Here is a 25,683-nt window from a genome sequence, read left to right as displayed (position 1 = left end):
TTCCAGAGAGAAAACACCACACTGAGGACAGAGGTTACAGCTACACTACTTATGTCTTCTCCTCCTCCTCTATATTACACAGGATGTCTTCATATTACACAGCTGCTTATATACAGTCATCCAGCATCCAGGAAGAGAACAGCACAGCTCTCCCCCCACACAATGGACTCTTCCAGCTCAGAAACAAACTGCCAAATAGTGACCGACAACTTTTCCATGACCCCCCTTATGTAATAGGGCCAGTGTCCTATTAGAATGTTGCTTATAATATATATATTCATGAGCAAAACTTGTAAAATTCATATCAAAATTCAATCCTACATTTTTTTTAAGATTTTTCTAAAATCTTAAAAATACTCCCCTGATCGCTGACATGCTAGACCCATCAGCTAGGGCACAATCCCCATACGACAGAATAGATAGATGGTAAAGATAAGATAGATCCAGCCTAAAATAGATATATACCAGCACATACATGGACAATCCTAACATGAGAAAACAAACAGCTGCCACCTATTAAAGGGCAACTCCAGCGGGGTTTTTTTAAGCTTAACACACATTACAAAGTTATATAACTATGTAATGTGTCTAAATAAAGGCTTTCTCCAGGTTTTTTTTAAAAAAAGGAACATTGCTTTCTTCCCACCCCTGCCCTTAAGTTGCGATTCCCCTCCTGTTAGTTTCAATAGGATTATATACTCGCAGCAGAATTGTCATCCCACTGCCATGTAAGTGCTAGCCCCCTTAACCCCCCGGAGCCCGGTACATATATTACCGGTACACTCTCCGGCTTGTTCTGTGGCTCACGGCGTCTGAACGTCCCGCTCGGCTGTAGTTTTTACATTTACCATCCATCCTGAGTCTGTCTCTGTTTGAATTTCCCGCCGCTTGCAGGTCCCTGAAGCTCCAGTTAGTGTCTTCATTTTTCTTTACTTCCTGGTTTGGGCTTTCCCATGATGCACTCTGTCTCCTGTGATGTCTAACTGACTCTGTAAAACTGTTAGATGGCTTACATCTTGTTCAGCCAATCAGAGCTGAGCAACCTGTGTCATCTGACAAAGGGAGACTGGCCTAACAGGGCTTAGTCCCGCCTCCCTCTTGATGATGTCATTGTCACAAAATGGCTGCCACAGAGCAGCCTGGGGTCAAGAGTCATTAGGTGAGAATGAGTTTACTTCACTTACTGAGGGGGGAAAAGATAGGGAAGGGGGGCAGATAGGTGATTGAAGTGTATTACAAAGTTATATAACTTTGCAATGTGTTTCAATTACTTGGAAAAGCTTTTCGCTGGAGTACCCCTTTAAGGATCCTCTGTGCATCCGTTATGTATGAACCCAACCTAAGGAGATATATAAATACACAACATAAAATCCCATTATATCTTTATTGTTAGGTGTTGATGGTGGGGGGTCACTTATTCGAAGGAGAAGTGGGGTACATGGCGAAATGAAGCAGAATACGCTAGTGTGTATTGTACACGGCCATCCATACTATGGTGGGTGGATACGGTATGTGGGCTGCTGCGGTTTCAGTGTCTGGCCATGAATACAACCTCATCCTCCATCACACCTGATCCATGTAGAACAATACACCATTATTTGCTTGCATGACACCTGTTGCAACCAAAATCACTGTGGAACAGCTGAAAATTAGAAGGTGACTATGACCTTTTTTCCCCCTCTGGTAAATGACGCCATTTGTAAGTATAATTACCATATGTAGACACCACCACATGGGTAAGAAGTTTCCTCTCACATCCAGTCACGTGACCAGAGGCCGGCCGCACACCAACAACCAGACGCTCACACATTACCTAACCCCCTTGTTTTGAAGCCAGTCATCAACCGCGCATGCGTCTTTCTCCCTCCCTGCGTCACTGCCTATTGTCATCCCCTCCCTCCTCAAGCTCTCTCCCGCCGTCCACGCCTAGACAGCAGCATACCTCAGTGCGCCTGCGCGCTCTGTGACCCCGCCTTCTCTCTCCCCCCTCCCTTGGAGCCGGCCGGTCGCTCCCTCCTCCCCTACAGCGGTTGGTATGACGTCACCGCGCTGCTGAGCTCCGTTTCGTTGACAGCGCGGCGGCGGAGGCTGCCCTGAGTGCCCGGCGGAAGGGACAGTGAGAAGAGGGAGGAGGCGCAGGATACCGAGTGCCGGTGCTCCGTGGCGGCGGCGGAGGAGGAAGGAGGCGGAGGAGGATTTATCGCTTGAGGAAAAATAAAGAGCTGACTGCGAGCAGCGGCTGCCGGTCCTGTGTGGCGCCCCCCGCCCTTTTCGCCGTTTTCCCCCTCACATCTGTTGTCGCTCGGTTGTTGTGTGTGACGAGGCCGGAGCTCCCCCCTACACCGCCGCCCTTGTGAAGACCTTCCGTGGCCCGGGAGAGGCCGTCACTCGTCGCCGCCCCGTGTGCTCGGATGACTCCCCCGGTAAGTCGCTGGCATCGCCCGTGTAACGTGTATTGTCACGGTGAAGGACGGAGGCGGCGGGCCGGGCCTGCTCCTGGCGATGTGGCTGCTGCCGCCTCCTCCTCCCTCCTTCATCTTCTTCTCTCCTCTCTCAAAATGGCGGCCGGCCGTTACTGCTTACACACGGCAGGGGGCTGCTGGGAAGGCGGCCGGGGGGCTCGGGGCGGCGGCCGGGGAGGGGGCAGCCACATCCGCAGTGTCCCCGCTCCCGGGATCTCACTGACATTGGGGCGGCCGGATACAGGACGGATGTCAGCGCTCCCGCAGCCTCCCGACCCGTCACATTGGTTTTGGACAGTTTGTCAGATTGTATATTTTTTTTCTGCAAAACAAGCGTGACGTCATAGAGGGGGCATCCCCTGTACTGCGCTGCGGAGTGTGCGGGCGCCATGGCAGGCCAGGCAATGACTCGGCTTATAGGGGGATGTGATGGGAGCCTGCTATTACAGGGAGGATGGAGGAGCTGGAGAGGATGCAGGCCTGACAGGAGAGGGGTGAGGTGACAGCTGGAGGAGCTGGGCCCCTATATACCGAGGAGAGCCAGGGGCCTAATATATATATATATATATATATATATATATATATATATATATATATATATATATATATATATATATATATATGGGTGTCCCTAGCCCTCCTCAGTGAAAATATATATTATAATATATTTTCACTGAGGAGGGCTAGGGACACCCATATATATATATATATATATATATATATATATATATATATATATATTACATACACACACACACACACTGAGGAGAGCTAGGGCCCCCTCATATACTCAGTTGAGCTAGGGGCCCCCATATACTGAAGAGAGCTAGGGCCCTAATATATATATATATATATATATATATATATATATATATACACACACACACACACACTGAGGAGAGCTAAGGGCCCCCATATACTGAGGAGAGCTAGGGGCCCCCATATACTGAGGAAAGCTAGGGCCCTAATATATATATATATATATATATATATATATATATATATATATATATATATATATATATATACACACACACACACACTGAGGAGGGCTAGGGGCCCCTATATACTGAGGAGGGCTATGGGCCCCCATATACTGAGGAGGGCTAGGGGCCCCCATATACTGAGGAGGGCTAGGGGCCCCCATATACTGAGGAGGGCTAGGGGCCCCCATATACTGAGGAGGGCTAGGGGCCCCCATATACTGAAGAGAGCTAGGGGGGTCTGTAGATCTCCAGCCAGCGCTGTCATCCACACTGTTGCTTGCACTGGAGATGATGGGAATTGTCAGAGGCGGGGAGTGGGAGATGGCTGAATCATGGCTAGGTGTGTGTGCCTGTGCACACCCTTGTTTTATACACTTGGATCATCTCTAGGAGTCTGCCCAAGGATTATCCAGCTTCACCATTTGGGATGGGGGGGGGTGCCCTCATATTCTTTTTTTGGAATGTGTTGAATATATTTTCTGCCTGTTGCAGGTAAAGAATAGCAGGGAAGCAGTGGGATGTAGCGGGGATGGATGCTGTGCACAGACTGGGTGGAGTAACCTGCTATCAGCCATGCACCATCACTTCATGACATGGTCCTAGTGCACGCATGGAGAGTACATTGCACTGGCATGTAGATATGAGGCTACCAGGACTTACATATTATATATTTGCTTGTTGCATCGCAATCGCTCACTTGTTGAATTTTTATATTTGCTGCAATATTGGATCTTGATGGGATTCATGAACCCACATCCATCCTTACAGCCGGCAGCATCTGTACAGGGCGCGTTTATCAGTGAACTTTGATGTTCGTTTTAGTGTTTGATTTTTGCTGGCTGATGTGGAGATAGACTTCCCGGGCGTCCCATGGACTTTATGACAATGCTTTCATGCAGTGTGACGTGCTGTTCTTTGTGAGTTGTCTGTACAAAGGTGCCATTCTGCTGAGGTGGTTTCTTTTCTGTCACTGCATCGGTTTATCGTGCCACCATGTCTGGCGCTCTCTTCCTGGTAGTTGTGAATAGTGAGCTGCTCTGTGCACACTAGAAGTTGATTCATGTCTATTCCGGGGCTCTGCCGCACCATGTGCCAATGACATCTTCCCAGCCTTCCATTGTTGCAGCTCCGGTTTATCACTTCTCATAGAATTGTCTTCCCTTTGTTTTACCCTCTGTTAAAATATCTTGTATAGATCTAGTGCAGCATTTTCCGGGTGTAACATCTGTCTGGTGCCCGCTTGCCTAGTTAGCCCTCATTCTTTGTCTTATTGCTTGCCACTCCTACAATGCAGTGCCTGTCGAAGCCTTTGAAACTTCTCTATTGCATCATTCTGAAGCTGGAATGGATGGCAACACTGTCCGACATGTTTCCATTTCTGTCATTTTTTTAAAGTTTCCTTAGTTTTCCCTCTTTGCTGGTGGTTGACATTAGACTGTGGTTTTTATTTCTCAGACACAAAGGAAGTTTGACACCTGCTCTAAGCATGTGTTGTGTGATGTTATGCCTAGGAGTTGGCTTTGTTTAGCCAGTCTTCTCCAAAGCATCTCAGCTGGCGGGTATCTAGGAATCTTAAAATCTGACATCTGTTATATAGGAAATGTACTTACCTTTACCTTTTTACCTGTGGTTAGGTTGCCCCCCCCCCCCATTAATGCTTACTATTGAAGGTTCTACCTTTTTTTAAAAAGAATTTTGCAGCCTATTTTTTTAGGTGTTTATTGTGGAATATTTTCAGATGACTTTAGTAATTCTTTTGCTTGGCTTTGCTTAGCATTTTGTGTTACCTGTATGTTGGCTGGCACATCTGATTTTTTTTTTCTTGGTGTTATTAAAGATGGGTACTTTACTGTGTGATGTCAGATAGGCTGGTGGGTTCTTCATCAATTCAACTGAAAAATAAGTTGTTACATCATTGCTTATTTCAATTCTGCATAACTCTTACCATTCCAAATAGTAGTAGTCTGTGGCCATATAGTGTACACCCATGTGATGGCTTCCACTGTTGCCTGCTATTCATCCCTGTGTGTGTATACAGTTGCTTACACAGATCACTGTAAAACCATGAGAAGACTTCAGTTGAGCTGATGCACATATGGCATGTGCCTCTATTAGCGCATGAGTGAGCTGGAGACACAGGCTATATTACACAGATGTCTGGCTTGACAATTTTATTGTTCGTCAAGAGGGTCTATTTTGTGAGTTGTTTTTGGTAACTTTTTACTATGATGGTTGTTCCAGCCTTGCTGAATAAATATAATATGATAAGCCCACAGTCATGTTGAGGTATATGTCAGCAACCTGTTAAGAAGGGTTGTTGACATATAGTTTGAGGTGTTTCTAGTGGGTGCATTGACTTAATTGAGGCTAGTATAATAGTGACTTTGAAGACCTCATTTGAGATGACCTAAACATTGTCATATTTATGTTTCGCCCATTAAAGTCAAAGGGCCTTCCAGGAATCTGTTTTCCTATGCATCAGGCGACCTTTCTGACAGGCTGCAGGTGCGTACCTCAACGTGGGCCCAAAAACATGTTAATGCAGTGTTGACATCTGCTTCTGAGACTTCATCAGGAGCCTCCATTGCAAATTCCATAAAAAATCCTGCACAAACTCCAGTATTACAGAATGCTGCATTATTTTGTCAGCAAAATGCTGGATGCAGATATTGAAACCTAACAGACCCCACTTTCTTTAATGGGGATCTGTCGTCCTCAGTGGTATTTGGCATACTGTGGATATGGCAGTGCTGCCGTAACGAGTGCAAAAACAATGCTAAAAAACAAGTGACATGAACTAAGCCAAATATGCTCTCCCGATGTCTCACTTGGATTAAATTCGGCCCTCCAACTGTTGCAATACTACATTTCCCATCATGCCTGGACAGCCAAATCCAAAGCCTTAGCTGTCTGGGCCTGATGGGAATTGTGGTTTTGCTGCAGTTTGGAGACCATGGTCTAGGGCAGGGGTGGGGAAACTTTTCCATGTCGAGGGCCAGTCGGGCATTAATAAAGTCATTCGATGGCCACATACTGTGCGCGGCAGTTAGTAGCGTGGGTTTGCAGCACCCTGGGCAAGGCAAAGTATTGTTCCCCTAGTGCTATTGTAGTTAACCCTCTGTGATGCCCCTGGTAGGCCTAGTTAACCCCCCCCCCCAGTCATGTCCCTGGTAGCCTAGTTAAACCCCCCCCAGTCGTGTCCCTGGTAGCCTAGTTAACCCCTCCCAAACACACACAGTCATGTCCTTGGTAGCCTAGTTAACCCCCCCCCCCCAGTCATGTCCCTGTTAGCCCAGTTAAACCCCCCCCCCCCCCCCCCCCAGTCATGTCCCTGGTAGCCTAGTTGAACCCCAACCCCCCCAGTCATGTCCCTGGTAGCCTAGTTAACCCCCCCCCCCCACAGTCATGCCCTTGGTAGCCTAGTTGAACCCCAACCCCCCAGTCATGTCCCTGGTAGGCCTAGTTAACCCCCCCCCCCCCACAGTCATGTCCTTCGTAGCCTTGTTAACCCCCCCCCCCCCCAGTCAGCCTGGTAGCCTAGTTAACCCCCAGTGCCTGTCCCAAATAAAAAAAATAAACATCCCACTCACCTTTCCTCCGCTCCCACACTGAACCGGTCGTCTTCTCTCCCCTCTAGCCCGTGCCCATCTTCTGCAGGTGGCGCGCGATGAAATGACGTCATTGTGCGCAGCCCGCAGGAGAAGGAAGATGTGCGCTGCTCTGGTGGGGAAGGGGACTGCACTCTCAGCATCCTTCTGTGTATGCCGGCTCCTGCTTCACCACAGCGGTGCACATCACAGAAGAGCCTCGGGCCGCATCGACAGGTCTCAAGGGCCGGATGCGACACGCGGGCCGGAGGTTCCCCACCACTGGTCTAGGGGAAACTATCACCACAGAAGCAAATTCTTTACTGTAAGAGCAGTGAGACTATGGAACTCTCTTCTACTTGATGTGACTCAATAAAAAAGTTCAGGGGGTTGGCTGAATACTTTTTAAAAATTTTTGCCCACATTGCCCACGGATAGAATGGCGCCGGCACCAGGAAGGTGGTGCCGCGGTCATTGCCACCAGGCCCTCTATGTCTATTCTAATGGAGCCATGTCATAGAGGGGCGAGGGTTTCCTCCCTCCAGTGCTTCACCTTCAGTCCGGTGCCTGTGAATAGAACGGCGCCATACACAGGAACCATCCCGCGGTTCAAAAAAATGACTGCGGCACCGGTTTCCTTGCGCTGGCGCCATTCTATCCGTGGGCAATACTTTAAAGCACATTTACCATTAGGTTAATTTGTTTTAAGGGGTTTTCTGATCAAAACTTTTCTCCATCCACAAGATAGGGGACAAGTAGGAAATCACAGTGGGTCTGACCTTCGCGCTTTGTTTTGAATAGAGATGCAGGTTTGCATGTGACTATTGGCTCTATTACTTCTATATGGAGCTGCCAGAAAAAGCGGAGTGCTGCACTCAGCTCTGGCAGCTTCATAAAGAATGAATAAAGAATGAGCGTTAGGTCACATGCCAACCCGCATCTCTATTAAAAAAGAGGCTTGGGCCGATCTGGAGATTGTCAGGGAGCAATGACGTCTGACCCCCTGCCATCTTTTAGTTATCCTGTGTCCTGTGCATAGGGGGCAAGCTAATTTTAATCGGAAAACCCCTTTAAAGAAGCAGTTCACTTTTTATTTTTTCTGACCAGTGATTATACGCCGGAAGTCACTCGCTTCCATGCATTCTCTATGGAAGCGCGTGACTTCCGGCGTTCAAATGACAAGGGAGAGAAGAGGAGTCACAGCGCCGGCGGAAGTGAGCAAGCGCCCGATGTGAACGGCACCACGGGACGGAACTGACCGACGGGAACGGGACACCGATCATCTTCTGTAAGTATACTTGACAGCTGCTTCCCGGGGGGGGGGGCGAAAAAAATAAAAGTGAACTGCTTCTTTAATACAACTTATGGGCACTAGATTTCTGGTGATAAGATGTTGATCCAGATATTTAATCTAATTGCGATATTGGTGTGGGGAAGGAATTCTTTGTATTCCTGCTATGGAGCAATTGGCATATTCCTTAGGGTTTTTTGTTTTGCCTTCCTCTGGGTCAACACAGTAGCATTATAGTTTTTTTTTTTTTCTCCCCCATCCTTAGCTACATAACTATGATGTGATGTCTGCCTGATCAGCTAATAATCACCTGTGTAACAGGTCTCTAACAATGTCCAATCATTGCGGTGTGATAGTGTCTAGGAACACACCTCTTTGACAGTGGAATGGTAGTTTTCAGTTGCCATGGTATGCAATCAGGAAAGACAATATAGATAAGATGTTCCATAGTTGTTTTTGGGGTAATGGAAGTATTAAGTAAAACATGAGCTGATTGATAAACAATTCCATTTAAAGAGAATCTAAAGCCCCTATTCCACTGGCCAACTGAGAGAAGCAAACGAGTGCACATGCTAGGTAAAAATGACACTTTTCAACAAAATAAAAATCCTTTATAAAATAATTACAATGCAGAAGTTTGCTTCACATTTCATTAAATGCATAATTTCCAAAGGCTGTATTAGATGTAAGATGCCATCATCATTGATGAACCTCTACACAGTTCAGTTTACTTTCATTATTATTGGCTAACATGTTTTTTTTTAGCTTGCATAGCTAGTTGGCTTTTACTTACACGTTACATAAATGTCAAGAAAGATACAGTAGCATCTTGTTTCTTATAGGTTCTAATGCAACTGAGGACTCTTTCCTATATGGAGTACCAGTTCTAAAAACTAGCTGTAGGCCTTCCAATTTGTGCAACTTTTTTTTTTTTTTTTGCATGGAAGCCATTGATACATGTCCCCCTTTATATCTGCACGACATGCATGTGAATAGTTTTAAAAAACTGTGTCTGCATGTAGTGAAATATCTGTGCAGCTTTCACAACAATGCAAAGAATGACAGTGCAATAAAGCTTGAGTGTAATAAGTGTATTCCCAACAGGTTCTTCTCCTCATCTGTCTGTACACTTATGTGATAATGCCGCATTATCCGTCTCGTCATTCTTCTGTAGGAAAATGAAGGGCTGGACGATTGCCCAATACATTCCTGTTTGTCAGGTCAGGCCTGGTGCCTGTATGACTGGCCTGAGTATTGTCCAGATTTGCTTCCCATGGCTTAAGATCTTCTTCACTGTTAACATGTCAGTGCATTGGGTAGGAATTAATACCACAGCACTTCATGGCCTCCTGTACTAGTAGGGACTTTGTTGTTGTAGACTTGGACCCATTTATCATTGGTGTCCTTTAACAGCCCTGCACAATGGAAAGGGGATTGTGTATCAGTTGTGCAAAGGAAGGTTTGTTTTTCATTGCATTGGGCAACTAATCCAATTTTCACTTGTATTATTTCTAAAAAAAAAAAGTCTAAAGGGTTGTTTGAGGGTCCAGAACTGGCAATATCTGATGGATCTGGGTGCTGCCTCTAGGACCAATCCTAGCCCCTGAATGGTTGTCCCCGATCATAACAAACTTTTGTCAGGCAGAAGGGGAGAAAATGGCAATCATGGATTACTTACCTCTGCCTGTACCCGCAATGCACCACCTGACCGTTGCCGGGACCCTTCCTGGAAGGCATTTTTTTCCCTAATTTGTCAACACTTAGCACTGTCCCATATACTAGCACAATTCAAAACAGGTTTTTCATATGGTGTTTAGGATGACATTGTCCGCTCATCAGGACATAGTTGGAAGATACTCTGCTTGAAGACGTACTGTCCGATAATGCAGTTAATTGAGTCGGAGAGATACTGCGGCACTCATCCAATACTGCAAAAGGTGTCTTTATTCTTTTTACATGCTCATGGATACAAGTAATACAGGTTACGATTGTTTCACGCCCTGGTTGGCACTTCCTTTCGGCCCCCAAATTGTGATGTCACGACTCGGTGGGTAAAAATGCTCGTCCCGGCTGATGAACAGCCCGCTCAGCCAATTGGTGACTGCAGTGGCGTACCACACCAGTCACTGACTGGCTGAGTGGGCTGTCCATCAGCCGGGTCCTGATTTCGGCTGAGATGATGATCCTAGAGCCATGATCCATCGATCCATAAGGCCTGTGGCCAGACTTCTCCTTTAAGGTACAGAAATGGCTAAACAGATGTCATCTGTACACTTATTCTCAGGCTGTGTTTGGTGTCCCCTTTACCAGGTAGTGAGGGAATCCTTGTTCTGAAGACTAATGTGGGCTATACCATATATGTCTATGGTGGGAATACCCCCGTAATGAAACAAAAGTTGTGGTTTGTATTTGAAAGTACCAAAGAAGGAACAAGACATTAGTTCATCTAAACATTTTAAAGTGACTGTACCACCAGGCCCAGGCAGAAGCACTGGAGACGGGCCGACCCACCCATAGTGGGAGGAAACCCCCTCCCCTCTATGATAGGGTTCCATTGATTCTAATGGAGTCACGTCCTGCAGGGGCTGGAGTTTCTTCCCACCAAGGGTGGGTCGGCCCACCTCCAGTGCTTCTGCCTGGGCCTGGTGGTACAGTCACTTTAAAGGTATAGGTAACTTTTTCTGTGACTTCCTGCATAACATAACATATAGCCCCTTGCTCCTTGGCAACAGGCTTCAAACTGACACCTTGTTAGTAACCAGGCCTTCAGATACAGTGTGCGTTTATTGTTGTTGCTATGGAGAAAAGACATCACCCATTATGTGAACAGAGCTGAAATGGAATGTTTTTCTTAAAATCTTGCATTCATGTTATGATGCATTACTAATGTTTGTTGGGTGGAGTGGTACAGGGCTTAGTTGCATGCACCCCCTTGTCAACCTCCCCAATTTTGCTGTCAACGTATGCATTGTCTTGACAACTGAATTGAAATATTGAATAATGCATTGTATTAATATTTCGATATCCCAAGAAAGATTCTATTGTTACAATGTTTACTTTAGGTGCAGAGACATGCTTGTTATGTGCAGGCAATAGGCCACCTGAACATGTGGCTTGTTTATTGCAGATTTTTGTCATGGGATTCCAGTACTATGCATGTTAATAGGATTTTAAAAAACCTTGTTCGTATTGTGGAAACTCAGTGCAGAATACCAGCACTCTGTCTTTTATGGATTCTATCAATTGGGAAATCGCCCAACAGTCTGTATGTGGTAAATGTAGATTTAAAGCATACAGCATGCAGCATAAAATTTTATATGGTATTTCTTTGAGGATAAAAATTTTAATTAATGCTTTCTCACACACGCACACACACGTTTCCCTGATATGTTTTTGTTACTCCCCTCCCCCCTTTATAGTAAAATCCAGATAAAAAAATCACAAAAGGCTTATTGCCCATAGTGATCAATTGCATAACAGTTTTCATTACCTTCAGTGCTTGAAAAATGAAAGCTGCTCTGTGATAGGTTGCATTGGGCAAGTAGGAGAGTTTTTCTTTTAGATTGTTCATAAGTCACCATATTTTTTAATTGTACGTTTGATATTTAACTATAGACTCACGTGAGCTTTTGCCTTAGGGTTTTTGGGAGAAGATAGAAGATGCCATAAAAAAAAGCATTCACATGCATACTGCAGTTTCCAGAAAAACACTGTGTATGAAACCAGCCCAATGCTCTGAGTATAGGGAAATGTTGTGTGTATGTGCATGTATACTAGGTTATGAACTGCCTAAAAATATTGTAATGAGAATGTGGCTTCGAATGTGACGTGCACACCGCAGTTTCCAGTGTATTTGTGTGAAACGTATAAAAGTCATGGGAAAAAGTCCATGAGGCAGCAGTGAAATGCTGATCACAACTTCTATTGAAAAATTTCTATGCTTTCCTATTGCCAGGTCTTATCCGCCGTGAGTTAAATATAGAGATCGCGTCAGGATCTGTGCACACTGTACTGAGCTACAGAGGAGTAGTGCACCCATATAGTTAGTTGATGTGTAGGTTATTTTGTCCCTGACAGATACACAATGGTCCAAATTTTTGTTATCTGTGTGAAACAAAAACTAGTGTGAAAAAAAAACTAGTTTGATACAAAAACTAGTGTGATTTGCCCATAGCAACTAATAGACACTCTGGAATATGCTCTGTGGCTTATCTTTTTCAGAACCAAGGAGTTGGGTGGTGATTTTCCATCACGGCTTAGGGCCCTATTACACCTAGTGACTATCGTCCGTATTTAGCTGATTTCAGTCCTATTGTCTATGGGCTACCTGGATGATGTAAGGATTGTCTGGGCAGCCTTTCCGATGCTCCTTGCACTCCCCCTTCCTGGTGTAATACCACAGACTGCGAGCATAGAACGAGGAGTGCTGACCTGACAGGCCGGCGCTCGCTTGCTCCTCAATATTGAGCGATGTAATAGAGCCCTTACTCCTATCTTCACTGACATCCTCTGTCAGTGGTTGGTTGGGAGAGCCCTATACACCTTTATACTGAAGGCTGACAAAAGTATCAAAGGTCAATGGGGACCTTTAGATGATTGCAGGTTCTGGGATTAGTCCTTATTCTTATGGTGGAGACTTGTAGAAGAGTGTTGGCCTATTCCACTTTCCACCATGAATGTGAATGCTAAAGCCAGGCCAGACTTGATCCTTGCTGCTTTACACTGCTTTATGTTTAGGTAGTTGTTCTTTCCATAAGCTGATATTTCACTTGCACTTTATTTAAAGCGACTCTGTATCTGCAATCTGACCCCCCCCAAACCACTTGTACCTTCGGATAGCTGCTTTTAGTCCAAGATCTGTCCTGGGGTCCGTTTGGCAGGTGATGCAGTTATTGTCCTAAAAAACAACCTCTAAACTTGCAGCCCCGTGCTAAACGGCCGGGGCTTAGAATGTCTATGCATTAGGCTGGCACAACCTCTATGTCCCTCCTCCCCGCCCTCCTTATTAGAAATGCTCAGGCAGGCAGATTTTCTCCTATTCATCAGCTGTGAGCTGTGTTAGTACTGAACATGGGATTGTTAAGGCACCAATGTTCAGACAGGAGAAAATGTTCCAGTGGCATTCCCAATTATGAAGACCACTTGTACAAACCACTTGCACCTTTGGATAGCTGCTTTTAATCCAAAATCTGTCCTGAGGTCCGTTTGGTAGGTGATACAGTTATTGTTCTAAAAAACAACTTTTAAACTGGCATCCCCGTGTCCTATGGGCGTGGCCTAGATTGTGTATGCAATAGGCTGGCACAACCTCTGTCCCTCCTCCCTGCTCTCCTCATCATTAGGAGTGCTCCAGGCAAAATGCCTCCTATTCTTCAGCTGTGTGAGCCCGGCACATGGGCTGGATCGTTAAGACACCTGTGCAATGTTCAGCATGGGTAAAATGTTCCAGTGGCATTCCTAATGATGAAGAGGGTGGGGAGGAGGACGGAGGGATGGTGCAAAATTAGGGCACAGGTACTCCAGTTTGGCACGGGGCTGCCAGTTTAAAAGTTGTTTTTCAGCACAATAACTGCATCACCTGCCAAACGGACCCCAGGACAGATCTTGGATTAAAAGCAGCTATCTGAGGGTACAAGCGGTTTTGGGGGGGGGGGGGGGGGCAGATTGTGGCTACAGAGTTGCTTTAAACCATGGACTCTGACCCATAGATATTACCACTTCTATTGCATACTATCAACATTGATTTCCTTATAAGAACGCCACTGACACAAAGTGAAAGACAGGTCAACTTAATGGGGTTGATGAGTGCACTAGATGATTGCCAGTATTGTAGCTCAGTGCTTATCTATCATGCAAGTAGGGCTGCATGAACAAATACTGGATTGTTCATGCAGCTCTTTCATCATTTGTTGACCACATCTCTGCTATTACATAGGAAGATATGCAGGTGATGAATTACTTTTTGGTCTCTTAAGGGTCCATTTACACAGGAAGATTATCTGACAGATTATCTGCCAAAGATTTGAAGCCAAAGCCAGCAATGGAATTGAAAAGAGAAAAAATCTTAGGCTTTCCTTTATGACCTGATCTCTGTTTCTGGCTTTGTTTCTGTCAGATAATCTTTCTGTGTAAATGGACCCTAAAACAATGTGATTAGCTGACAAGTGTTTCCTTGTTGGCTAATCGCTGGGCCTGGTGCCTAGGGCATTATGGTGACAATCACCACATGTTATAGGGCCTGTAGTGATCTAATGTGTGTCGTTGAGATGCAACTGCACACTAGGTTACACAACCAACTATCCATGCCCCAGTATTCTACGTACATTCTAATATATTTCTTGGGACCTGTGAGCAAGTCTTCCTTGCCATTGGATGGCCGTCTCTACAACCTGACTGCCAAGTATGCACTTGTATCCTTCCATGCCTGGTCGCCAATAGTCTGAGTATGCCTGGACACTTCATTTAACTATTAAACACTTCCTTGTCTTATGCAGTTTCAAAGAGCAAGTAGTTTTACAGCAATACTGTAACTTTAACTACATAGAAATTGGAAATTGTTTCCTAACCCTTTGGGTAATTTTTAATCCTTATTTATTTCTAATTTGGATTTGTAAAGGCTACATATTTTGCCACTATACTCTACTCAATCTAGCTTGTTAGTAGCATATGTATTCACATTAGTCCTGGATTGATATGTGACAAAGGGCAACATGTGCATGAGATTTGTATGGTCTACCTGTGTTTTTTTTTTTTTTGTGGACTCTGCAGTCAAATTTGTATTAAAAACACAAAAAAGCATGGTGCTGTACAGTTGAGCACTATTAGGGTATAAACACACACACTGTATACGCTGCGTATTTACTGCTGCGATACGCAGCAAATACGCAACAAATATGCAGCATATTAGATCTAAGTAACTGAACACAGTATCAAATCTGCACCTGCAGATCTGCTGCGTATCTGCTGCGTATACGGTGTGTGTGTGTGTGTGTGTGTTTGTACCCTTACAGTAACTCTGAAATCCACTATCCCCCAGCCGGTCATTTTTTAGGGGTCATTCACACGGTCCGTGAAAGGTTCACATGGACGATGTGCTATGGAACAGACTTCAGAATTCCCGACATCATTCATAATGATGCCGGGAGCTTTAAAACAGTTTAAATCTTTGCTGTACGGAATTGACACTACGGACATGTGAGTAGGGCCATAGGCTAGGTTCACACTGTGTTTTTATTGTCCGTTTTATGGAAAAACATATGCAGTTGTATGTCATTCGTTAGGATCCATTTTCCGTTGACGAAGATTATGAAACAAAAAAGGATCGAAATCAGTTTTTTTTTTTTTTCTTAAACACTTTATGGTGTGCACAAAAGTTTTTGGCCATGGTTTTTTTGTACAATAAAACTACGGGGGGAATTCACACTTCCATAGAATTTTGTCTGTACACGGATGGTGTTCTGTGGACTGGACCTCAGAGCTTGCAGCACCATGATTATTAATGATGTCAGAAGCTCCTAAACAGTTTGTTTGTGCCAGTATCACAGCTGTGTGGTTTACCAACCCCCGCCCCTCGCCCCCATCCAGCACCCCAGGCGGTGAGAAAGCCAGACATGGGAGCAAAATACGCTGAAAGACGTGTACTAGGAGTAGCATCTCTTGACTTCTAGGGAATGATGGCTGTATGAATGGCACCTTGAACAGTAGGAGTGTTTTTTTCTCTCTGGCTTCTGTTTACTGAGCGCATTGTACAAGATGTGAAGCTTCTGGCAGAATAAAGTCTATCCCAGACGCTGTGGATTTACGGTACACATGAATGGTGCATTTAAAGCTATGGCCCAGATTTATCAAACTGTGTGAAACAAACTTGTGTAAACTGCCCACTGCAACCAATCACAGCTCAGCTTTCATTTTAACAGCTGATCTGTGATTGGCTGCTGTGGGCAATTTGCACTAATTTCTGTTTTACACAGTTGGATAAATCTGCGCTTATGTCCACATGTGCCAGGATCTGTTTATTTTAGTGAGATCTGTTTTATTTGAATACACTTGCTACAGTCTGCCCATATAATGTTTAGACAGCTGTCCATATTGGACATTGAGATTTTCCTAGACCCCTTTGATGTCTTGTGTGATGATGATGATGCTGCCACATCACTGTGAATGGACAGTCCGTTTATATACAACTACTTTTACACCATCCAAATTGTGTTCCCTTCGTGATCTGGACAAGTCTGAGAAATGGGCACCAAAGTGCGTGAGCAATGACACTAGTGAATATGGATCTCAAAAGCGGCCATAGAGGAAGTTTGTTGTATTTACAGAGAATATACTCTGGAACAGCAAGACACTGGCTGATGTGAACAGAAGCGGCGCATCAGAGGCACGAGGATGGGTGAGTTCAGTTTTTTATTATTTTTCTGCCCCCGCCAGCCTGCCTTCAGTTTGTCCTTCCATGAGACTTCTCCTTTAATTTCCACAAACAATGCATATTCTTAGTTTAAAGCTTTTTAAATTACATTGATAACATCACATCCGTGTTTTTCTCAGATTGCACGGATGTCAGAACTGTGCAGTCCGTGAAAAACACCGATCTCATAGACTTCTATGGGGTAATCCATGCCGTCATCTCACCTGAGTTATGACGTCCTATGTTTTAACTGAACGGATTGTGGATCCATGAGAAATAGCTCAATAGAAAGCAATGGGCTATAATATTGTCCCTGATCACGGACCGCTTCACGGAACGTGTGAATAAGGTTTGGCATTATCCACACGCCTGTTTTTTTTTCCGCTGTCTGTCAGGATCCTGATTCATGGACAGAAAAAAAATTGATGTGTGCATGAAGCCTAAGACCCCTCTCCGTTTTTCTGGATACATGGTTGCATGGATAAGGTCTTATTGGTATGCTATCAAATATTACACATAACCTAACATTTTATATTTATGTCAGCCGTACCTGCATCTTGCAGCGGGTTCGCCCGCCAGTGCACTGTGTATGGAGCTCCCCGACAGACCCACCTACAGCTGGTGTTGGGTGTGATGGAAAATCACCGCCTGACCCCTTTTGTTCTGGAAGAGATAAGCCGCAGCCAGAGCTCTTTGGCTGCAGCTTAACTCTCTCCTTAACATAGATAATACAGGAACGCTCTTCCATGCCGAATAATTGTGTATTTAGAGAGGACGGGGGCAGTCAGGAGAGAGAACTGTCGGCCAAGCAGTCTTTCGGCTGTCTGTTATTGAATGACCTTTAGGGAAGTAACTAGCAATCCAAGAGGTCAGAAAGGCTCTGTACTTCAAAGCACCCAGTTTATTAGCAAATCTAAACACACAATGATAATGATAAATGTGTATTCAACCATAGCAGAACATGTAAAATGTGTGATTAAGTAGTTATACATTATACAATATTAGTAAATTTACTATTATTACCGGGTGCGGCCCGCTACCACTCCACTTGCTCCTGCCTGAATGTCCACCATCACACAACAAACCACCTATGGTGAGCTGAGTTTTTTCTTTGTTCATGAGATTATACAATATATTACTTTCTTTATTTGTGGCTTGTAGATGGGTCGTGTGTTTCATGGTGTAATAGGAGTGATAAAAAAGAACTTTGATCTTTCAGGGAGAGGCTTATGTATCTATGTGTTCATCCTTGGCATAAAAAGTAACGTTTATTCAGAACTGTACACAGGGAATACTTGCCGCGTTAGAAACAGTTCACACCACAGTTTTACATGTTTGTGGTGACGCTGCAACATAAACGCAGTACTGTCATGTCAGGGGTTCGTCTGGCCCCCATGTATTCATATAGACAGACCATCTTAGATCCCTATTACATGAGGCAATTACTGTGCAAATATCGCATCGAATTTAATTGATCGTTTTGTGTAGATGCAGACAAGGATCACATGACCAACGTAAAATTGTTAATTTTTTGTTTTGGTGCTGACACCAAAATCATTGTTAATCCCTAGACGACCCTGGGTGTACCCGTACCTCCTGGGCCACTTAGGGGATTTCAGAGCGGTGCCGCGCGGTGGCCTCTCTTAACCGCCGCGGTCTCGATCACCGTGCCCGCTAATTAAGTTTTCAGATGCAGCTGATGGCATAATGGCGCTGATCCCGGCTGGGCACTCGACTGTCTTCAGCTGCGGGAGCCGAAAGCAATCGATTGCCGATCTCATTGATCTATGAAATATAACTATTCTGCCCCCCCAGGGGGGCTTCTAGTATAAGTGTAAAAAAAAAAAAAAAACCCTCCCCTAATAAAAGTTTGCATCACCCCCCTTTTCCCATGTTATAAATAAAAATAAATAAACGAACATGTTTGGTATCGCCGTGTGTGTAATCGGCCAAAATATAAATTTATCACGTTTCTGATCTCGCACGGTAGACGGCGTAAGCGCAAAAAAATCCCAAAGTACAAAATTGCGCATTTTTTTGTTTTATCAAATCCAGAAAAATTGTGATAAAAAGCGATCAAAAAGTCGTATATGCGGAATCAAGGCAACGATAGAAAGAACAGATCATGGCGCAAAAAATGACACCTAACACAGCCCCATAGACCAAAGGATAAAAGCGCTATAAGTATGGGAATGGAGCGATTTTAAGGAACATATATTTAATAGTTTGAATAGTTTTACAGGCCATCAGATAAAAGAAAAGTTATACATGTTACATATAGTTGTAATCGTAACGACTTGAGGAACATATATAACAAGACAGTTTTACCCCAGGGTGAACGGCGTAAAAACAAAAAAAAAACAACAAATAAATAAAAATGTTTTATTTTTATTTTTTTCCATGTTCATCACACATTTACATTTTCTGGTTTCGCTGTGTACTTTTATGAAGAAATTCAGCCTGTCATTGCTAAGTAAAATTAGTGGCGCAAAAAATAAGGGCTCATGTGGGTTTCTAGGTGAAAAAATGCAAGTGCTATGGCCTTTTAAGCACAAGGAGGAAAAAACGAAAATACAAAAATTTAAATTGGCCCGGTCCTCTAAGGGTTAATCGTATGCTGTAGTTCCACTTTCGTTCACTAGTTGTTAAGTGTAAGGGTCCATTTACACAGAAAGATTATCTGACACATTATCTGCCAAAGATTTGAAGCCAAAGCCAGGAACAGACTATAAACATAGATCAGGTCATAAAGGCAAGCCTGAGATTTCTCCTCTTTTCAAATCCATTACTGGTTTTGGCTTCAAATCTTTGGCAGATGATCTGTCAGATAATCTTTCTGTGTAAATGGACCCTTATGCTAAGTTTACACGGAGCGATAATTGGCCCGATCGTACGATTTCGAAGTAACAATTTTTTTTTTAATAACGATCAGCGTTTAGATGGAACGATATATCGTACAGAAAATTCGTTTTGCGATCGCATAAGCCTATCTCACACATAGGTAAAATCAGTGAACGACTGTTTACACGGAACGATCGGCGAATTTTTTGCGAACGACAATTTAAGAACATGTTAAAAGATCAAAATGAACGATTTATCAATCGTTCGCCGCGTTTACACGTACGATTATCGTTCGGATTCGATCGTTATCGCGAAAATTCGCCTGATCGTTCTGTGTAAATGTAGCATTAGGGTACATTCTCACTTACAGGATCCGCAGCAGATCTGCAGCAAATTTTATGCTGTGTTCAGTTATTTAGATCAAATCTGCTGCAGATCCGCAGCAGAAAATCTGCTGCGATACAGTGTGTGAGAAGCTACCCTTATTCCACATTGTTTCTTCATTTGCTGGGATCAGATGGGAGTCAACTTATATAGTAATGGTCTGACTAACGACTCGTTCTGTGTAATATGGTGAATGATTTCAGGTTAATGATAAACAATCTTGTTTGTGATCGTTTAATCAGACCCTTAAAACAAATAGTATCACTCCAGTATCTGTAGTGCTGTATTTTGCCTATCCCTGCCCTGTGCACCTTTTTTTTTTACTTATGCCCCTATTCCACGAGTCGTTAGGAGGAGCAAACGAGCGCTATTAGCGCTCGTTTGCTCCTCGTTCCCCGCTCGCTGCCGCCGCTATTCAACGCGGCTGCAGCGAGCGGGTGAGTGCGGGAGGGGCTGCTCGGAGGATCGCTGATCGTCCACGCAGCCCATAGGATATAGCAGCATCTGCTGCCGATGCTCCTATTCAACGGAGCGACGGCAGCAGATCGCTGCTATATCAGTCGCTTGTTTTTCAACATGTTGAAAAACAAGCGACTGCAACGATCAGCCGACATGAACGATGTCGGCTGATCGTTGCACTCTATTCCACTGGACGAATATCGTTCGTAGCGGCCGATATCGGCCGAATACGAACGATATTGCTCCTTTAAACGACCCGTGGAATAGGGGCTTTAGTTATTTGCTGCTTAGCTTGCGATTCCTATACCGCCTCCCCCAGCACATATCTGATGCTCAGCTGTCTGTGACAGCGGCAGGTCTCCGAGAGGAGGAAGAGTGCTTTTCAGCTCATGCTTAATTTTTATTTATTTTTTTCATGGTGCTGCTTTCATTTTCTAAATGTCTGAAGTGAAAGCTGGAGTCTGGTTGGCTGCTAAAGGAAACGTCTAGTTAATGCTACATTTCTAGATGTCTTTGGGTTCGGCCACATGGAACTGCTGCCGTTTGGCAGAAAACTGTCAGCCTATGGTCATTCTGCAAACTGATGCAGTTTTTGTTAAAGCGTGTGGTTTTTACTGGTTAGTAATTGACAGAAACGTCTAAATCACTAAGAAGATTAAGGGTCCTATTACACGGAGCGAATTTTAACGACTAACGATAAACAATCGCAAACAAGGTTTTATCGTTAACCTGAAATCGTTCACCATATTACACAGAACGATGGTCGTTAGATACGATTGTTATTGCGATCATTACTATGATCGTTTATTCCTTCTGATCTCAGGAAAACAATGGGCAATGTGCTATTACACTGAACGATTAGTGAAAAAGTGCGGAACTTGAGCGAACGAATGTGGAATTACAGCGAACGATTAACGATAATTTTAGGTCCAGATCTAAATCAATGATAAACAACATACGAACAATTTTTCAATTGTTGCCTGCAATTACAGAGTTTAAATTCGAACGATTTAACGATTTTTTGCACAATGATCGTCCTGTGTAATAGGGCCCTAACACTTGCTGCCAAAGTTGGGTTAATTTTCTAACATGGACAACTAAAACCTAAAACTGAACTGTGCCCTTAAAAAAAATCCTACTTGAGGTGCCTTCACACATGCTGTATCGCAGCGGATTTTAAACTGGGAGTTTCGCCGTGAAAACTGCAATACTCAATACTGTCAATTTCTATGGCTTTACATCCTCGCAGCGGATTTTTCGCGGAGAGAATGTAGCCACTTCCCACGTAACCCACCGCTGCCCGGCTAATACCTTACCTGGCTACGCTCCTGCTTGCTTCTCAGGTTCAGAGTGCATCCCACCACAGCCACTGGGTTGGCTGAGCGGGACATCAGGGAGCTCGGAGGGCTGCCAGGTAACGTATTAGCCCAGTAGCAATGGGAATGGGCTTTATATTCTCTTGGCAGAAGGAAAAATCTGCTGGGGGTTTGTTAAAGGGAATGTGTCACAAAGAAAAGAAAAAATTGGAAAGTGTTAAAATTACATTTGTTGTTGTTTTTGGTTAATTTATATGTGTTATTTATATTTTTTACATGTAAGGAAATATGACAAATTAATAATCTAATTTTTCATATTTCCCACTGATGGCCCCTAGGGGGAGCTCCAGCAGGTAAAAAGTAACCTGAAATACAGCTGCTGAAAAGAGGCAGTCTCTGCTTTACTGCTGTGACATCATCACCTCCCCCCTCTTTTCACAGAACAAAGAGGGGAAAGGAGCAGTGCCATTTTGTTGTTGTCTGCACAGCAGTACAGATACTGATAGAAGTGTGTCCCCAGCCAACTTCATAATACACCTCAGCTCTGCTCCAGATGACTCGAAAATCTGGATACAGTCCTGCAAAACTTCACCCAGGACTGTATTCCACTTACCCAGACATGCAGAGCAGAACTCAAATGCAGCCAGCTGACAAGCCGACGGCCGTGTGAAGTGAAGCACTTCACTACTACCATTAATTTGCTCCTCCCTGATGTACACTCAGACAGACAGATCATACATGCACACACAGACAGCTCATACACGCACACTCATACAGGGAGATCATACACGCACACTTATACAGGGAGATCACGCACACTCATACAGGGAGATCATACGCGCACACCCATACAGGGAGATCATACGCGCACACCCATACAGGGAGATCATACGCGCACACCCATACAGGGAGATCATACGCGCACACCCATACAGGGAGATCATACGCGCACACCCATACAGGGAGATCATACGCGCACACCCATACAGGGAGATCATACGCGCACACCCATACAGGGAGATCATACGCGCACACCCATACAGGGAGATCATACGCGCACACCCATACAGGGAGATCATTAGCTGCTGCAGAACCTCATACCACATACCTCAGCTGCTGCAGAACCCCTTACTAGACCTCAGCTGCTGCAGAACCTCATATACACCTCAGCTGCTGCAGAACCTCATATACACCTCAGCTGCTGCAGAACCTCATATACACCTCAGCTGCTGCAGAACCCCTTACACACCTCAGCTGCTGCAGAACCCCTTACTAGACCTCAGCTGCTGCAGAACCTCATATGCACCTCAGCTGCTGCAGAACCTCATACCTCAGCTGCTGCAGAACCCCTTACTAGACCTGAGCTGCTGCAGAACCTCATACCTCAGCTGCTGCAGAACCCCTTACTAGACCTCAGCTGCTGCTAATTGTTTGGGAGCTAAAATGAAATTCTTTGCCAGGTCATATATATATCCCATCTATACCATGTTAGCCTTGCATTACATATGCAGATGCAGCGTAGTAGCTACAGGCAGTGTCCTGACATTGGGAAGGAAGGGGTTAACACACTGGCAGCTTTTCTCTTTATTCCTCTGGTCAGTGTGACACTTTTCTGCCTCCTCCATCCACTATCTCCTGAGACCGAGCTCCCCTGTCCCAGCATGTAGCTCTGTAGTCTCTGTGCGTCCCCTCCCCCGTCCTCCTGCACGGAGCTGAGTCCTGCCGGCTCATTATCAGATCAGTCTCACTGCCCGAGCAGGAGGAGGGGGAGAGCGGCCAGCTGCTGAGGATAGTGCTGGGCACTGTGTACCTTCTCTGGGGGCTCCACAAGTATGGCGTCTGGCTCCCTCTCCAGCTCCCTGTGTGTGTGAGCTGCGCATGTCAGCTCTCAGCTACATTGTAGCAGACGGGACGGGAGCCGTCCATTGACTCCAATGTACTGAGGGCTGCCATAAAGCAACTGTGTATGTGTCGTGCAGGGAGACATACACAGATGCTATTGCAAATGGCAGCCCCCAGGGCAGCACATTGTTAATTTTACAAAATATAAAAACAGGAATCAAAGTCTAACAATTTTTAAAGATATTAATTAAATGAAACAAAAATAATAAAAAAAAGAAAAAAAGTGACACATTCCCTTTAAGCCATAAAAAATGACAGCAGCGGTACATGTAAAGGTACCCTAAGTATATATTAATTGTAAAGCCTTGAGGTGGGCAGCTGTGTTTTCTACAGTCACTTTATTTGCTGTGTTAAATAGTGTATTATGCAGTGGCTGACAATAATACTAATTCATATTATATGTATATAGATACATATTGTCAATTTACATTCTAAGAGACACGTGGAATATTTGATATATCCATCTGTGATAAAAATAAGTGTTTTTTTCCTATGTTATGGAAGCAAGTGTCAAAGACTTTTTCAAGCCCCTAAGTGCTACAAGCTGGCGTGCCTCTTTTCTTTCATTTATGTCCCTAACCCTCCTTCGGGCTCAGCTTCCAGCTGCCTGTCAGTCAAGCAGAAATGCCAGCGGTAATGAGGCATTCCAGCTTGGTTTACTTTAGGGCCATGTTCACACGCTGTATGAACATGGGCCGTTGTTTGACACGGCTGCTGTTTGCAGTGTCAAACTGCCGCCGATGTCTCAGATGTTCACCTGTAGTATCGGTGAGGTGAACATCACTTCATTTTAATTGGAATGCAGGTACGTTTGAGTGTGCCCACACTTCAATTAGCAAGTGCACACAACGTAAAGTACGGCTCTTAGCCGTACTTTACATTGTGCTCTATGGCTATCTTGTACGGCTGCTGTTCACTGAATAGCAGCTGCACAGAATAGAAATGTCAGTTTTTCTGTGCGGCAGCAGAGAACAACGGCTGCAATGTATACAGGGTGTATACACTGCGTCAATTCAATACACACAAATGGCAATCTGCAACAATGGCCATTGTTTGTTGTAAAAATACGAAGTGCGAACATGGCCTAAAGGCTTAGGAATGCCTCTTTGACTCCTTGCACAGGAGAATAAAAGAATTTTTCTATTTTATGAAGTGCAGAAGGATTTGTAAAAGATAGTGTGCCTCCTTTAACTGTGTCCACAGCTTGGAAAGTACGTTGCAGCTGACAGATTCCCTTTAAAAATACCTTAATTTAGGCAGCCTACAGCCACCACTAGAGAGCATGGGAGCTTTCTGCATGCCAAAAAATGGATTTGACTCCTATGAAGATATATTGAACAACTTATACATAATGACATGAGGAATTGAGATGAAAAGGAACTCATTTATGTGCTTTAAATCTTAGTTTGCTGATGTTCAGGTACATTCAGCTGGTTTAAGCAGAGTTTTTTTTCCTCCCCTTGTAAGCTAGTTTTATTCGCAAGTCAGAAATGCCAAGTGCCAGTGTGTATCTAATTGATCTGCGTTGCACGTAGAAGTGATTACTGGTGCACAGCGTTTCACACAATGAGACGTAGGAATGCTTATGAGATTCTGCTGACACAGGACCTCCGCTTCAAAGTGTCAGCAAAAACCTTTTCACATCTTGTGTTTGTGAGTAAATGATATTTTTTCTCTCTCTTAAGGGGAGAAAACCCATTTGCTGTGTGATTGTGAATGAGCTCTAAGAACTTCCATTGTGACTGCCTAGAGCTGTCCTTCTAATAGTAAGAAAATAAAAACTACAAAGCTACTATATATACAGTGTAGTGTAATACAGTGTAATACCGCACATCCAGGACTGTGTACCACAACTATCTGAAGGTGGCCATATACTTTAGATGATGATTGGCTATAATGGCTGTCTATTGTATAAAGCCCGCTGTATGATCAGCGACAAACTGTCTGCCAAAAATGCAATTTGGAACATTGGACGTTTTTTGTTTTAACTTGTAGATGGCTGACAACAATTGTATCGCATCATCTGCAAAATTTGGATGGTAATTCAC

The 25,683-nt window shown here is 44.3% G+C and overlaps 1 protein-coding gene across 1 annotated transcript in view; it reads left to right on the top strand.

Annotated features, from left to right (window-relative positions):
• Positions 1-1,956: 1,956 nt before the first annotated feature.
• PAFAH1B1 (platelet activating factor acetylhydrolase 1b regulatory subunit 1) overlaps positions 1,957-25,683 on the top strand; it is a 56,987-nt gene continuing 33,260 nt past the window's right edge. The window contains exon 1 of the mRNA XM_069944715.1: positions 1,957-2,423. The gene's annotated coding sequence lies outside the window, so the exon portion shown is untranslated. The remainder of the gene's footprint in view (positions 2,424-25,683) is intronic.

This window comes from Dendropsophus ebraccatus, chromosome 11, assembly GCF_027789765.1.
Source record: "Dendropsophus ebraccatus isolate aDenEbr1 chromosome 11, aDenEbr1.pat, whole genome shotgun sequence".
Taxonomy (NCBI): Eukaryota; Metazoa; Chordata; class Amphibia; order Anura; family Hylidae; genus Dendropsophus; species Dendropsophus ebraccatus.
Note: the sequence above shows the minus strand (reverse complement) of the source record. Positions and strands in the feature narration are given on the sequence as shown.